Source organism: Pinus tabuliformis, chromosome 4_2 (assembly GCF_031772625.1).
Source record: "Pinus tabuliformis cultivar Carrire ecotype Pingquan chromosome 4_2, CPIR1, whole genome shotgun sequence".
In the NCBI taxonomy this organism is placed as follows: domain Eukaryota; kingdom Viridiplantae; phylum Streptophyta; class Pinopsida; order Pinales; family Pinaceae; genus Pinus; species Pinus tabuliformis.
This window is the reverse complement of record NC_142304.1, coordinates 723077870-723095154: the sequence shown is the minus strand read 5'-3', so window position 1 is coordinate 723095154 and position 17285 is coordinate 723077870. Positions and strand designations below refer to the sequence as shown.

Genomic DNA, 17285 nt, shown 5'->3' with positions numbered 1-17285 from the left:
TGCTTTTTGCAGTAGCCATTACAATAGTGTTGTAGCTTTAATTATTCTTTTCTCTATATGTGTAAGGAGAAAGAGAATTGTTTAAGTACTTCAAGAGGATTCTAGTATTGTTTATGTTCTTGGAAGTTGGAGTATTGGGCCTTGGTGTAAGATGCCTCTGTTTTTTGAATATTTAGATGTTTAACTATAGGGTAACATGTGTATGGAGTGATAAATTTTTTAGGAATTTGTTTCTTTGAAGGAGAAACTAGCCATTCCATTTCAGTAGCTTATGTACTCTTCTTTTCTTGAGATTCAACATAATGAGAAGGGGTCATGCCTTTAGAGCCGATCCAAGGAGATGTAGACATGGAGGGGTGAATTCCTTTATTAATGGCTGGTGTATTATTGTTTGATGCATGCTTCCATTTAGTGTTTTGGTTTCATGTTTAATTTTTCTTCATGAAACTAACTTAAGTAAAAACACATAAAATTCATGCTTTTACTTGGTATTTTGGAGTCAAACTTCAAGCACATTTTCATATTCTAATGAGGGGAATTAGCACAACATTACTAATCTATCCTAATTTAGATCAAGTTGGTATCAGAGCTATGGTTTGTTTTGTGCAAGGAGGAATTGACTCTTGTTTGCAGGTGAATGTGTTTTGAAGCTCATTGAGGAGAAGGTTTTGGAAAGGAGAGAAAGATTTTTACAATCTCTACCACCAAGTTCTACCTGAAATTGCAATAGAAGCTTCAAGAAAAGCATGTCCCAAGGAGGAGAGCCTGCAAGAATGTTAGAGGATGTGAAGGCTTTTAGAAAGGCTTTCTTAGACATGGCAGAAATGGTGAAAGTCCTCTATGAAGAGAGGAATACCAAATTGCAAGGTGAAAGCTCTAGACTCTAATAGGAGAATGTTCTCCAAGGGAAGAAGGTAACAAGAATGGTGATAAACCACCATCTTCTCCACAATCATCATGCTTTTCTACAACTATTATGCAAGATGCTAGTGTAGAAAGTCCCTCCGAGAAGGTAGATGGACAAGTTTGTACCTTTTGTCCACATGATGTGGAAGATGAGGTTCTATCAACACCCAAATTTGAGGAGCTGAAAGAAGAGAGCCGAAGAGTCCAAGAGGACACATATTGAATCAAAGGGAAATCAAAAACATCTTTGTGTGTCAATCGAAAGATGAAGCAAATGGTAAGAATTTACATGCTTCTTCCTTATGTGAAAGTATTGACGTAAATTCATTTGCAACCTTTGAAAAACACAGTAAAGGCATTGGATCCAAGCTCTTGACCAAGATGGGTTACAAGGGAGGAGGCCTTGGCATAAACCAGCAAGGCATTAAAAATCCAATTACAACCAAGGAGAGGCTTAAATACAAAGGCTTAGGCTATGTTGCAAAAGAAGAGTGATCTTCTAGTGACAGTTGATGGATATCGTGTTCCTTTTGCCGTAAGAAAGGACATGAGGAGCCAAGATGTTGAGAGTTGCATCTAGAAATGGTTCTTGCCTGGTTCCTCAAGCATAAGCAGGACTTACAATGCAAGAACGTCTCCTAAGAGAGATGTAAAAGATGAAGAAGAAGGAAAGTCGAGTTCTTCTTGCCACACAAGTTCCTCATGCAAGCAGCATAAGCCAAAGGACAACAAACAGAGGTATAACCATTCTGTTAATTCAAACGTTGTTCATGATGGAAAAAAACATGAAAATTTGAATAACATGTTGAGGAAAATGTTTCCATGCACCTTTTTCCTTTCATCTAACCATTGTGTAGATAATTGCGATAAAAGGAAAGCAATCATCAGGAAGATGTTTATGTCTACTGGAATTGGGACTAACAGGAGAAAATCTCATCCAAGGATAAAGGCAAGTGAGTCGAGAGGAGCTCAAAAGTACTTCTGTACTCACTGCAATATCAGTGGGCATTGGGTCGAGAAGTGTTGGAAATTCTTTCCATAACTTCATCCTGGTAAGGGCAAGCACCAGAAGAGGAAGAAACAAATGAAAAAGTGGCGCAAGATGCGACCATACCTGAAGTAGCTTCAGAAGAAGAGAAAGTTCAAATAGAGTGTTCATTTACATGGTTGGGTAAGAAATGGATGGACTAATTGTCCAACTGAAGTTTGTAAATTTACGTTTTGCACTAGTTGCATATCCCTAATAGTTGGGTAATTTGTAAAAGTGATGTTTATAAATAAATCACTTATATGAAACAATGTTTTTTTTAAGCAATTACAATGCTAGTTTGGCTTGTTGATAGTCAATTTGAATGGAGAAATTTGGGAGTCAAGTTTATTCCATTTTGTAAAATTCATTTCTACTTGTAGTTTGAAAAATCATTTTAAAATTGTTGTATGAGTAGTTGCATCACATTTAGTATGTTCCAAATGTGTGTAGCACTCAAGTTATACAAGTATTCACTATGTGAAGCTTGTTTGGGTTCATTTGGAAAAGTATTTTAAGATCTTATCCTAGATAAGGATTTTACAGATAAACAATTCCAAGGTGCTCATCTTCCTGGAATTCTTCTTTGGAAGGATGTTGTTGTGGATGGCCATAGTGACATGGATAGGTGTTGGCTCATCGCTTATGGCTCCGAAGAACAAGGGTGAAGGAGAAGGAAGGATGACTTATAAGACACTTGCGGTGCAGACAAAGTATAGAAAAGTTGTAGATTATAGTGGGGAAGAGCGATCAGGAGCTCAAAATTTGCCAAAAATCAAAGTGTTAGAATCACGAGGAGGTTAGTTTCAGATCGAAGAGATCGTCATTTTGAATCGAATGGTGTGAATGACACTCAAATCTAAGCTCATCATTCTAAATCGAATGGTGTGAACGACACTCAAATATGAGCTTGTATGCAGAAGTTAGAGCAAGTCAAAGTTCAAGGTTCACTGGATGAGATGGTAAAGGTCCCAGCAAATTAGGAGGTGCCAAGTGACAGGTTTCCATTAGCCCCAGAAAATTGCATATCGCATAATGATTAGAATCATCCCCCGGTGAAGCCCGGTTGCGATGCGATTTATCGCATATCGCAGTTGCAGAAAATTATTGTGATTTGCGATATGGTTCTAGCAGTGATCATCGATAGCGAAATGTGATGAGTTCCAATTGAGATAAGTCCCTGATGCGATATGTTTTCAAAGTTGTAATTTATCACTCGTCGGGTCTGCTAGATTGACGATTGCATTTTCTGAGGGAGTGTTGACGTTCGTCCCTCTGCTGATAGCCAATTACGATTGCAATACTGACAGGGCTACAGAACCGTAGCCTTAACCACTAAACCACTACTCTGCATGTGACCACTTAACCCTTAACCACGAGATAGGTGGCAATGATGGTCGAACCGCTGATTTCAACGGAACTGCCAATTTTAATTGCATATATTCAAATTATATGGAAGTAATCCAGATTTGGAGGAGAAAACTATGGAGAGGCTAATATATGTCACAACTAAGGAAATTTTCGACCAAATGAGTTGCAAAAAGAGGCTAGATTTCCATTTTTGGGGATTCTGAACTAATTGGAATAGGTTTTAGGATCAAAGGAGCACTTCGGGATAGGATTTTTCTAAAGTGAAGCCTATGGGTGCCCTAGTCAACCAGAGTGTTGATTCAGTTTATGCAGGAGTTTGAAGATGGAGATGACCTTGTAGGGGTATTCTAGCCTCCATGTGCTTTGATGGCCTGGCTGCATGCGTGATTGACAAATGCTCAAATCCTATAACAATCTCCTCTAATTCTAGTGGAATTCCTTCTTCTATCTCAGGAGGAGTATCAGTCACCTTGTTATAGACATTTTTGTGCCTTACAGCATTGAGCATGAAATGTCCATAATCTAAGGGATCCAAAGTCCCTAAACATGTTGTTCCTACCCCTAGAGGAACAAGGCTAACAAACCACAACAATTCACAAAAGTTCTCCACCTGAAACTGCTCAAAAACAAGTCAATTCAGGATCATGTCAACTGCTCCATTGACCATCTGCGCTGAATGTCAGTGGCTCCACTGTCTACCTGCGTTGAATGTCAACTCCAACACTAGCTACCTGCGCTGAGCGAGTTTGGACAAGTGGCAGACTCATTCCTCAAGGTTTCAATGCTCAAGAAGCTTCCAAAATGACACTTGCCTCAGGGAATTCGACTGGTGATGAGTAAGAGGTTCCAAATCTCCAAGTGGAAGCAAGAACCTCCAAGTGGACTCAAGAACTGAGAGAGGGAGAGGACACTAGTCAGATCTCAAGCTGACTCATCCTCTCTCCAAAATAACTATATATAGATCTCTTCTCCATGAGATCTAGAGGCCGGAATTTTGTTATTGCAAAGAATTGCTGTTGGTTTGAGACTGGAATCATTGGGTGCTTAATGCTTTGAAGGGGCTGAAGATAGGAATTCCAATCGCTGGGAAAGAGATGCTGGATTGGAGACCTCTGGGTTGTATCTCTTCTTGAACCTTGTTATTCATCAATAAAGCTATCTTGGTTTCGCCTATATGCTGATGTATTTTGATGTATGAATGTATTAGCGTATTTGGTTTATTTCTAATCCTAAATCAGTTATGAATGTGAATATCTGTCTTTGTGTAGTTTTCTTCTCTTGTTTCAAGTAGCTGTTCTCTTGTCGCAAGTAGCTGTTCTCTTGTGATCTTGCAGGAAGTTGTAGCTGGATAAGAAAGAAGGCAAGTAGCTGTGAACACCCAAAGAGAAGGGAGATTGGATCGAGGGACAAACGGAAGACACCGGTAAGTCTATTGATCTCTCTTCTTTCACATTTCATAAAGGAAGAAACCAGTGTAGCTGTACTCGTTTGTTGCTAAGGCACTGTCACACCTTAGGTGGATAGGATCGTCCTGCATAGGCATTTTTCCCCACAACAAATTGGCGACTCCACTGGGGAGGATTTGTTTATTCATTTCATTTGTGTTTATGTCCTTTGTTTACTTCATAGACTTGACAGCAACAATCGAACTGCATCTTTCCCGGATGCAAAGTAGAAAGTTGCTGCTTTGATCCAGTTGCTGGACTTGTCTATGATCTGAAAAATGGATTCACAAATGATTTGATGATCCTTGTGATAGATCTTAGTAGCCTTCAAAGCATCCCTTTGATTATACCTTGCTTGTGTTTCTGATTTGGCCTGAAATTGTTGATTTTTGAGCAATTTGTGACCCAGAACCCAGGAGAAACGAGAGTTTCTCCTTCAGCGCAACTACTGTGAAGGCAGTCTGCATTTCAACGCAGGTCCCGTGAAGGCTACCTGCGCTGAATGTGAAGTCCTCAGTGTTGAGGTTGCGCTGAACCATTTTGGCCTTGTGCAGCTGGGGTTCTCTGCTCTCTGTTGCCCTGTTTTGATCTCTGTTTTTGCAGCCTTTAACCAGCATAGGTACCAGTCAGATAACTCCTTTTCTTTGCTTAGATTCCGCCTCCTTTTGTACAAAAAGACTGTGAGTGTTTTTATGTGTTTGTGGCGTCATTCACAGTTTTCCTTTGCATGAGTAAAGTAGTCATCCTGTAGCCTTTGATTCAGATCTGATTGATTGTGATCTTAGAAGAGAGTTCATTGGTTGTTTGCAGATTGATTATACATTTACTTTTGCTTATTGGTTTGAATTTGTCTCTTTTGAAGTGTCAAAACAAGTCTTTATTTCGAAAATCGTTAAGTAGTGTAATCTCTTCTATCTTCTCTGATTTCGAAAAAGTGAACTTGTTTGTATTGATCATTTTAAAAGCAAATTCAAAGTTGTACAAAAAGCTTTCTTTGTAGGCATCAATACTAAGAAAGCGAAAAACAAACCACCTGCATTGTGCATTTTGCATTTGATAGTTTGCATGTTGGATTTAGGAAACGTGCATTGGAGTGTGTTGATTGCTCTTTGAGAAAAGATGGTGTCTTTCTTTTCCCTTAGTAGCTAGGATTTTCAAAGTTGAAAAGATAATAAAGCTTGCTTATCATCTTTAGACTGCATTTAGGAATCTGTATCATACATCTCGTGGTGAACCTTGAAAGGCAAACTTTAAAAAGATCAACCTAAAATAAACTGAATGAACTTAACAACGCTTTGTAACATAACGCACAACATAGAGGTCTAGGCTAGAGACGTGTTCCGGCGTCATTAAGCCTAGTGACTATCGATCTCGTGGAAGGTGGGTGATTCCTCCTGAGGGACGATAGCGCTAGTACGGATTGTGCTCCCACGTACCATCGCGTATATATTGGGAGACCCCTATAGGCATATATCCTTTATCCTTAGGAAGCCGTATCGGCCGCCCTACTGATCGCAATGCAGTGAACACAGCATTCACGAAGATCGACCGCCCGTACCCTAAAAAGTATTCTGCGGTTTTTCGAAAATTTTGGCACACCCTCTGCCTAGAACTCCAGAGCAGTTTCTTTTGGCCTTTTTCAGACTCTATAACAGAAAAAGTCCATCCGAGCATTTGTCACTTCAGGCTCGTTAAAACATCGAAGGAGACTAGAGTCATCTTTAGCTTTTTCTCGACTCTTTAAAACTGAAAAAGAAAGTTGTGTCTAAAGCGTCGTTAAAATTTATTTTAAACGGAACAATCACCCTTTAATTCCTGCGTTGATCTTTAGGTTGAAAGATGGAACACACCAACCAAGGAATTCCCCTTGGTGGAAATCCTAGTCCCTTCTCCTCTTGGGGAGATGTTGGTGCGCCCCACATGGCCACATTGTCGCTTCCAGGACTGACAATTGGCCTGCCAGTCTGGCTCTTTTCAACCAATGTCGTTCAGAACGTCACCATTCTTGAACAGTCGAGTCAACAATCAGACCAGACCAGAGTCGCCCACCAGCCTTCTACTTCATCTTCCTCTCCTCCTTCATCTTCGCTTGACGGAACTGGTAAAACCAAAAACCAGGCTCCTAAGGAGAAGAAGGAGAAGAAGAAGAAAGAAAAGAAGAAGAAGGAGCCAAAGGGGAATGGGGGCAAACGAGTGTCGTCTGACAAAAATCCACACACAGCACTGACCAGGCCTAAATCGCCATGCGTCATATGCAAGGGAGACCACTTCCAAAGAGATTGTCCCTGTATCCCTCGAATACTAAGGGACTGGTCTCCCCGTTTGCACAATTCGGTAGCATCAACCTCTGATAGCCATGTTGATTGCTCACCGTCAACTAGTGGGAGTGAAGCCCCAGGACAGAGAGGGAAACTTAGATTTCCCTGCAAACTGTGTGAAGGCGATCACGCCATCCACCGTTGTCCCTTCTTAGACGAGGCTAAAAGAGTTATGGAAGATCGCCCGATTTTACGAACGCAACTTCCTCCTGGATATCAAAAACTCCTGCCAAGTCCTTCTCTAGTTGAGAATCCAGCTGGCCCACCCAGGTGGTCAGCTGAAGCACCTATCATTGAAGATGAACCGTCTGGATCCATGCCTGACGAAAGTCAAAAGGTTGATACGGCAGTTGACCCGGTTTTGCCTTCAGAGGCTCTATCTTCGAATGATACCATCACAGAGGAGAATAAAGACGACACCGTCCAAATTCTCTTCATTAACACTGACTCTGATGAACAAGGGGGCAATGCCCCCATTCCTTTATCGCAGGAAGGAAGTTCGTCAGAGCGATATCCGGCCGTATATTCGGTCCCACCACCAAGCAACCTGGTTGTGTCCTTTGACTGGAACCAACTAGGCAGACCCCGGTTGCCAGCAAGCATACCATTCAGAATTATCGTTCAAATATACAGAATGGTAATGGCTGGCACTATCATTGATGAGGGGGCATCTATGAGTATCCTTTCCTCTATTGCTTGGAAAGCGCTTGGTTCGCCAGCGCTTTTACCTGAGATGAGAAATCTATCAGGTTTTGATAAAGGAACCAGTCGACCTTTAGGGATCCTCACCAATGTGCCTATAACGTTGAAAGGGAAGACCGTTCAAATGAACGTGATGGTCGTTCAAGGACCCTTGGAATATAACCTACTCCTTGGACGAGACTATATATATTGCATGGGAGCTATTGTCTCCTCACTCTTTAGAGTAATGTGTTTTCCGCATGAAGGAAGAATGGTCAAGCTTGTGGACCAACTTTCGTTTCCCGGATCACGCATCACAAATAGTCATGTACCATCCCTAAATGGTCTATTCATGCAAGAAGTGTCTCAACCCACGGTCCGTCCTCCTGATGAGCGCGAGTAATCCGGGAGGATATGACTGGAACCGAGGGGGCATGCGTCCTGGTCTGCTTCGGCAGAGAAACTTTAGGTATAGAGTAGGTTTCCGCGGGAGAATATGACTAGTCTGTACCCCGTCCGTAGAGGAAGGGGGGTTATTCTAGAATAAGATTCTTTTGTCAAAGTTACGTGTTTGGCACTAAGGTCATTCACCTTTGTCTATTTCGGTAGATATCGCCGAAGAAGTGTTTTGTTTGAAAGATTAACGAGACAATCTTTGGGTAACCTGAAAGAGGTAAGCCTCTCTCTTTAAAACAATTTGTTTTGAAGGAAGAGAAGTAGAGGTAACCTTGAAATCGTACTTTATACCTGGGGGCATGCAAACCTTTTGGAGTGCAAGCAAGGGGCGGCTATTTATTTTTAAAATTTTTAGGACCTCTAACCCTTTAAACTCGTAGGACTAGTTGTTTCCGAGCTTGCATAAAGAGAGGATGAGGAGCAAAGCTTAGTGAGATGAAGCTCCATAAAAAATAGAATCTTGATGAGACACTCTTATCTTATGACTGGGTAATCGAGCAGTTTTAGCATAAAGTTCATGCTCGTTAAAAAATAAACGCAAGATCCGAGCAGTTTTAACGCGGACTTCATGCTCGTTAAAAAATAAACATAAGCAATGAGCAAGAGTTTCCTCCAGTGTTTAAGCTCATTTTAAAATAAAAAATGAACCTACCCAGTAAATAACCACTGTGAATGTAATATCATCAGCCATTAAAGCCTTGGTCGTGTTTGCACCTGCCACCTCCACTTTTCATTTGGCCGATCGTTCACCTCCATATGATTGTTTACCCATTTTGAGGAACAACTGCGAAGAGTGATTTCGCCTAGCCATCCTTGTGACACTGCCGTGATTGGAAAATTCCAACCTGTACCTGGAATCTGCTGCTAACCCTGTTTATCACTCGTTCCTCAAAAGACGAGTCTTCTTTAAGCTCTTTTCAATTGACTCGTAAAATATGAAAAGATTGCCGAGTTTTGGCCTTCCAGCTCGTTAAAGGACAGGAAGAGCTATCCCTCCTCTAGATTTTAATCTTTTTGGACCTGAGGGATTATTGCACAAAAAGATCGAGCGCTTGTTTTATTCGGCTCATTAAAACTATCGAAAATTCATCCCTTCTGTATTGTTTTATACTTTTTCGGACTTAAGGGATCAGATGACGAAAAAGGAATTTTGGAGTTGACTTTATGTACCTTTTCAGACTCTCTAAAAATGAAAAGGACCGAGTTATCCTTCTCGTTAGACTCGTTAAAATTATTAAATAGCGACAAACTTGTCTTTAGACGAGAACGAGTTTCACTATCGCTAGGCTCGTTAAAACATAGCGATGGGCTTGCCCGAAGGGCAAGTTATAGAACAAGCATATGTTATCCTCCTCAAGCTTGACAAAAACAAAGAGGTACTGGTCAGCAATGACTGGGGAAAAATTGGGAGAAACTAAAGAAAACTTTGATGGTAGCAGGTCACTCTTGAACATGACACTTTTCCTCCGTACCACAATCGGGTTGGGTTGTTTCATTCACCGATCACATCACCATGGTCTCGCCATAACATCCATATTTGGGGTAATGCTACCGATCCATCGCATCAGTGTCGCCATATGTTCAATAGAAGTCGTTCAGAAAGAGTCAACCGTGTCCCATCCACTGCCATACATTATCCTTCATCCATTCATGACCGCCACCCTGAATCATATGTCATAGATCGTTTTCACCTCCATTAAAATCATTAGCTCCGTTCCATGTCACTGATGTGGGATTCATTAAGGCCCTCCTGTGACGGATCGCTTCTTGTCAACATCAGCTCATTATCCAAGAAGTTGATCTAGGAACAACCCCTTCAGTACTTTGAAGCTTGCATGCCTCAATGGCAAGTTTCTCACTTCCGGCGACAGGTATACATCAATGACCTTCGACCGAAAGATTTTGCGTGGTGTTCGACGCCAAGTCCTTTATTCACACCACGTGAATTGTACTGCAGTACCTTGAGGGTCATTATCATTATCGGTGATTCCTCTCGCGCTTGTTAACGGTTTACATCATTGACCGATAATCAAGCGATGTCTTTCCATGTTCGACTTCAGAACAATTCTCACATGGATCGACTTGTACTTAGAGTGAAGATCGAACGAGTTTGAAGACCCCGGATCTAGTTTCATCCATCTGAGCTGCGATATATATTCAGGAAAGATAAAGACATTGACATATACATCATTGCAGCAGATAATCATTCTACTCAAAGGATGATAATTTCATCAAGATTATCAGTCTATCATCAGACGATTGTCTGTTCTATGTACAGAAAAATGAATTTATAAAGCTGAGCATGGGAATGCCCGCCTCAGCTAGATCATGAAAACAGTATGAAAAATAATGTATTGTATTGTATTGTATTACAGGTCTCCTCCCAGCATTGGATGAACTTCGGATCCCCCTGATAAAGCATTTCGCCCGATAAACAGCCTCATACTTTAGGGGGCAACTGTTATAGACATTTTTGTGCCTTACAGCATTGAGCATGAAATGTCCATAATCTAAGGGATCCAAAGTCCCTGAACATGTTGTTCCTACCCCTAGAGGAACAAGGCTAACAAACCACAGTAATTCACAAAAGTTCTCCACCTGAAACTGCTCAAAAACAAGTCAATTCAGGATCATGTCAACTGCTCCATTGACCATCTGCGCTGAATTTCAGTGGCTCCACTGTCTACCTGCGTTGAATGTCAACTCCAACACTAGCTACCTGCGCTGAGCGAGTTTGGACAAGTGGCAGACTCATTCCTCAAGGTGTCAATGCTCAGGAAGCTTCCAAAATTACACTTGCCTCAGGGAATTCGACTGGTGATGAGTAAGAGGTTCCAAATCTCCAAGTGGAAGCAAGAACCTCCAAGTGGACTCAAGAACTAAGAGAGGGAGAGGACACTAGTCAGATCTCAAGCTGACTCATCCTCTCTCCAAAATAACTATATATAGATCTCTTCTCCATGAGATCTAGAGGCCGGAATTTTGTTATTGCAAAGAATTGTTGTTGGTTTGAGACTCGAATCATTGGGTGCTTAATGCTTTGAAGGGGCTGAAGATAGGAATTCCAATCGCTGGGAAGGAGATGCTGGATTGGAGACCTCTGGGTTGTATCTCTTCCTGAACCTTGTTATTCATCAATAAAGCTATCTTGGTTTCCCCTATATGCTGATGTATTTTGATGTATTAATGTATTAGCGTATTTGGTTTATTTCTAATCCTAAATCAGTTATGAATGTGAATATCTGTCTTTGTGTAGTGTTCTTCTCTTGTTTCAAGTAGTTGTTCTCTTGTCGCAAGTAGTTGTTCTCTTGTGATCTTGCAGGAAGTTGTAGCTGGATAAGCAAGAAGGCAAGTAGCTGTGAACACCCAAAGAGAAGGGAGATTGGATCGAGGGACAAACGGAAGACACCGGTAAGTCTATTGATCTCTCTTCTTTCACATTTCATAAAGGAAGAAACCAGTGTAGCTGTACTCATTTGTTGCTAACGCATTGTCACAGCTTAGGTGGATAGGATCGTCCTACATAGGCATTTTTCCCCACAACACACCTATTTAAGAACTTTCTGTTTTATGAACCTTTCCTTTATAACTACAATAACCAGTCCTTTTCATTAATCACACAAACCTTCGTTATCATGCAGATATCATGCCCAAATGGTAACCGACACAATTTCATAATAGTGGGGAATAACATTATCGGCGTATCGCACTTCGGCAATCACAATAGACCGGGCTTCTACCTTTGAATGACGCGACACAACCTCCACCGTCCGATCAACCCCTAATCCGACGGTCAGCTCCTCGCCCGATCAACCAATTGCTCGGCATTCCTCCGTCGTAGATCTAACCTCCAGTTGATCTGACGATCGATAGCAATTTCGGGCGCACAAACTACACGACCCTTAATCAAATTCCGGACCCGATGGAATTTATAAACCACCAATCTAAAAAAGTTCGGGTCCGACCTCTCGCTTAACACCCGTTCACTTTTCCAACCCGAAATCTATCGGATGATGAAGCCCGAGTGTTCTACGACTTGCAATGATTTCACTAGTGCACAGGTTAGCCAATGAAATCAACGGTCCCAATTACTCACCGATCTGACGGTCGCAATTAAATCACTCATCCGCCCATCGCAATATCATAAGTCAGAGGATTTCAAGGCAGCTGCTATAAATCCACCTCTATAATTTTTCAGGTCTAGTTTTTATAATAAACGCCAATTTCTAATCTAATTCGGACTCCGCTTACAAGATTTCTATTAATACATGAATTAAAAACCCAAGGCCGACTCGCTATTAACACGACTTAAGAAATAAATGGAAACACGCCATATCTAAACTCTGAGATTTCAAAGGCAAATTGATATTTCTCTAATACATAGCAAGAATTCAGAGGTTGCAAATACCTCGGGGATTGAACAATTTTAATAAAAATGCACAGAGATATATGAGTTCTGCTCACAATCCAATCAGACCAAATCCTTGTTTCATCATTCGAAACTTACATTAATACACCCCACTCTAACTATCAGATCCTCAAACAATGGATCAAATCTGTCTATTTTAAACAAAAATCAGGGTGAGCAATATTCTCCTCAAGGCTCTCAACTAAATCAAAACTACTCTAATTAATTACAGAATCATTCAATCCTAAATTCTAGCTCAAAATTCTATCTTGAAAGCTGGTAAATTGATGGATAAAGGATCCCAATCCTTTGCTTGTATATTTTTGTATTTTTGGAATAAGTTTGAAGACTTTTTCCTCCAAGCCTCATGCTCTTGCATCATGCTTTCTGCAGCAACCATTACAACAATTTTGTAGCTTTATTTTTTCTTTTCTCAATATGTGTATGGAGAAAGAGAATTGTTTAAGTACTTCTATTGGATTGTAGTACTGTTTATGTTCTTGGAAGTTTGAGTATAGGGTCTTGGTGTAAGATACCTATGTTTTCTGAAGATTTACATGTTTAACTCTAGATTAACATGTGTATGGAGTGAAAACTTTTGTATGAAGTTGTTTTTTTGAAGGAGAAACTAGCCTTCCATTTCAGCAGCTTATGTACTCTTCTTTTCTTAGTATTGAGAATAATGATAAGGGGTCATGCCTTTAGAGCTGATCCAAAGAGATGTAGCCCAGGAGGGGTGAACTCCTTTATCAATGGCTCGTGTATTACTGTTTGATGCATGCTTCCATTCAGTGTTTTGGTTTCATGTTTTAAGTTTTCTTCATGAAATTAACTTAAGTAAAAACACATAAAATTCATGCTTTTACTTGCTATTTTGGAGTCAAACCTCAAGCACATTTTTATATTATGATGAGGGGAATTAGCACAACATTACTAATCTGTCTCAATTCAGATCATGACCAGAAGAGCTTCAAGTTCAATGGGAGCAAAAAAGCTAACAAGTTCAAAGGATGTCATGATGAAGGGAAGCGTGCTCAAGATTTGAGGGGAAGACAGTGGTAACTTCCAAAGACATCTACAAGAAAATGGTTCTATAGAGAAGTTTAAAGAAAGATTCATGAAAATCTCCCTAGTAAGAGGGAGAAGACTATGTAGAGACATTTTCTCCAAATTGTGAAGTATACTTCTACTATAATAATTATATCTATTATTTTCTATGAATGTTAAACCTACCTAGATACATCTTAACCTCGCATCTATCAAGTGTAGAGAGGGATCCAATCTCTCGAGGTGCAAACCCTTCCTCAAGTTTTGCACTAAAAAAATAGGTTTGCACCTCGAGAGATTGGATACCTCTCGATGCTTGATAGATCTAGGGTTAAATTATATCTAGGTTGGTTATATAATACTATATAATATCTATATTTGTATTTATGTGTCTCTTTTTTATTCCCTCTCTCTATTTCAACCCCCAAACATACACACACTCTCTCCATATCTCTCTCTTCCTCCATCTTCCTCTCCCTCTCTTCCCCTTCTCTCTCTCTCTCTCTCTCTCTCTTTTCCTTCCCTCTCTCCCCTCTCCTTCACACTCTCTCCATCGCTCATTTGTCACTCCCTCTCTCTCTCCATCTTTCTACCTCTATGTTTTTCTTCTTGCCTCTCTCTCTGTCCCCCTCCAATTCCATCTCTCTCTCCTCCTCTCTCTTGAGTCCTCTCTCTCTCCTCCTTTCTCTCTTCCTTCCTCTCTCTCCCTTCTCTCCCACCTCCCTCTATCTCTCCCTAGCCCCAATCACTCTCTCTCTCTCCCTCTCTCTTCCCTCCAACTCTGTCATTATCTCCCTCTCCCTCTCCTTCTCTCTCTCCCCTTCATCTGTGTGTCTTCATCTCTCTCTCTCTTCCCCTTCTCTCCCTATATTTCTCCTCTCCTCTTCTCTATCTTGCCTCCTCCCCTCTCTCCTTCACTCTGTGTCCATCTCTCCCTCTCTCTCTTTCCACTCTATCTCTCTAAATCTTTGTTCTTTCTTCCCTCTCTCTCACCTTCCAACTCCATATTTCTCTCTCCCCCTCTCTCCTTCTCTCTCTTCCCTCTCGCTCTTCCTTCCTCTCTCTCCCTCTCTCCCACCTTCCTCTCTCTCCCCCCATCACTCTCTCTCTCAGCGCTCCAACTTTGTCACCGTCTTCCTTCCTCTCCCCCCTCTTTTAAATTTAATCACATTGTATTGTGTTTAAGAAAGTACCTAAACTTGAAAATTTTAATTGGTTGTAAAATATTAAACCTAAATTTGAAAATTTAATTGATTGTAAAATATTAAACCTATATTTTGGATCAATTATGTGAAAGTTTAAAAATACAATTTTAAGGTTATATGACTATATATTTTAGTTATAGTGTAATTGTTAACGGCAAGAGCTAATGGGCATACTATTGGGCATTAAATACCCGGCTACATGTGCCCCCGATAGATAGCTGTTTAACACACACGCGCTTATTTTTTATTTATCTATCACCGCGCGTGTGTTAAATAGCTATCAGGGACGCATGTAGCTGGGCATTTAATGCCATGCTGTGGCCATTATTAACGATTTTGGAGGTTTTTATATATATATAGAATTTGTTAAAATTAATTAGTGAATTTAGATCATTTGTTAAAATCCCACATATAAAATATTAAGAAAAAAATATTATGTTCATAATACAATAAAAAAAATTACATAATTTGGCCAAATTTTCAGTGGCCAATGAAGACAACGCTTCTATTTCAGCTTAGGGCCACGTTCAAGAGTTAAATGTGTCTTAAAATCACTAAGGAAACAATATACCGTGCAGATATGCAACGATTCTGGAAATTGTGCTGTAGATATTGCTCTGATTCCGAAGAATGGAACATCAAGTTGATTACATGCAATCGGCAGTTTCCAATGTACATGCCGCAAAAAAATCTCGTTCGGAAAATATGTCTTGGCTGAAAAAGTCTCTGTTCATATAATCCTATACTTGACTCGTATCCGAGGTATCTTCATACAATGCAAACTGGTAACCAGCTTCGTCTCCAAAACTCCAGTGTTCGCTATGGCATTTGAGGTCCGGGTTCTCGGAAAGACCTGTGGCGCGCGAGGATTCCCAAGGAAATTGACAAACCTCATCCCTAACTTCCAGAATGGGGCCCGAGGGGATACCAAGATCGTCGTCTGAAGCCTCTGGGAGGTAACACAGATCAATACTCGAGTCTGAAACTGAAGTTTGGCCTTCACAGCCACGAGAAATATCGAAGGCCCACGAATAATCAAGCGAGATGGGGACCTCCAAGCTTCTCATGACACCAGTTACACGATCCTTACTGAAAGCTGCTTCTTCTTCTTCTGCTAAGGTAAATTTGTCTAATAGCGAGAAATCACAAAACAAGTCCGTTTCTTCGCCATTGGAGCGTTTGGATTCACGTACCTCAGTGGAATTTGGCGGAGCCTTGAGCTCTCGGCCGGGCTTTCTGTGCTTATCAAACATGATGAAACACTGCCTGGAGATTCGATCACGTAATACAACGGTGATGGTAGTTCGGCTGCAGAGAAGAATTGCTCTTCCTGCTATAACTGCCGATATGAATAACACAGCAAATATCGATAAGAACCGATAAGGGGATTGGCCTTATGTAGCTATGCATAGCAATTCACAGGCAACCTATATACCTATATAGCACCTGTGTGACTTGGGTTGAGCCGGTATAGCCTGGCATATGGAAAGCAAATTAATGAATGGCGGGGAAGATTGGAGCCGGTCGGCATGGCTCATCCTCTCTGCCAATTATCCTATTTAAATATTGGGATAACGCTTTGTTTCATTAGCGGATGTCAATTTTTTAATCAATCATATCAATAAGGACTACTACTTAACCATTTCCGCGTCACACCACACTCCAATATCATTTTTCTTTAAGCAGTCAAAAGAAAAACAGTAGTTTATACGCTAAATTGTCTGGCTTGGTCTCTTTCGCAAAATTTACGTTAATACTTCATCAATTTCTTTTAAAAATCCACAAAAATTATCAGAAAGGAAATTAAGAAACTCAAGTGGTGTGGTGAAAATGGAGTAAGATACACATCATTTGTCCCGATTCCCAATGCAAGTTGATTTTCCGGAAAAGACAATGATAATTGTGATTACAATTATGTCTCTCGATTATACTTTCCTTTTAAGGTGCGCTGAATTTCATAAACTACTATGCATTAAAAATAAATTATTTACAGTTTAAAAAACTAACTCGTACATGATGGGGAGTATATTTTATCTTAAAGCATCCCTGGACCGGATATGGTTATGGATATTCGTTCCGGGCAAAGGTTGTCATCAGAAACCATAGGGTACTTCTTTCTACCTACAACGGCCAACAACAGGTTTCCGAATCAGTTGGGCGTGCCTCACATAAAAGTAGAAAGCTCTTAAAAGTTTGAACAGTAACGCCGACTAACCTGATAACATCGATGGAACTGCTAGGTGACAGTAGTCAGCGCTGCTATGTAGGTTTTATTTTTACTCAATGCTTCTTTTAAGGCAAATGTGGCTTGAATCCTTCGGTATCTTACGTCTGAGAGATTCTATGCACACTTTGTTGTGTTTTTTTTCGAAATGAATTATTGGAACTATACAGTGATATGGGGTTAATGATATGAGTTAA

At 40.6% G+C, this 17285-nt stretch overlaps 1 pseudogene; it reads right to left on the bottom strand.

The window, feature by feature from the left end:
* The window catches only part of LOC149171603 (protein MANNAN SYNTHESIS-RELATED 1-like), a 29244-nt pseudogene extending 12849 nt beyond the window's left edge, over positions 1–16395 (bottom strand).
* Positions 16396–17285: the final 890 nt, after the last annotated feature.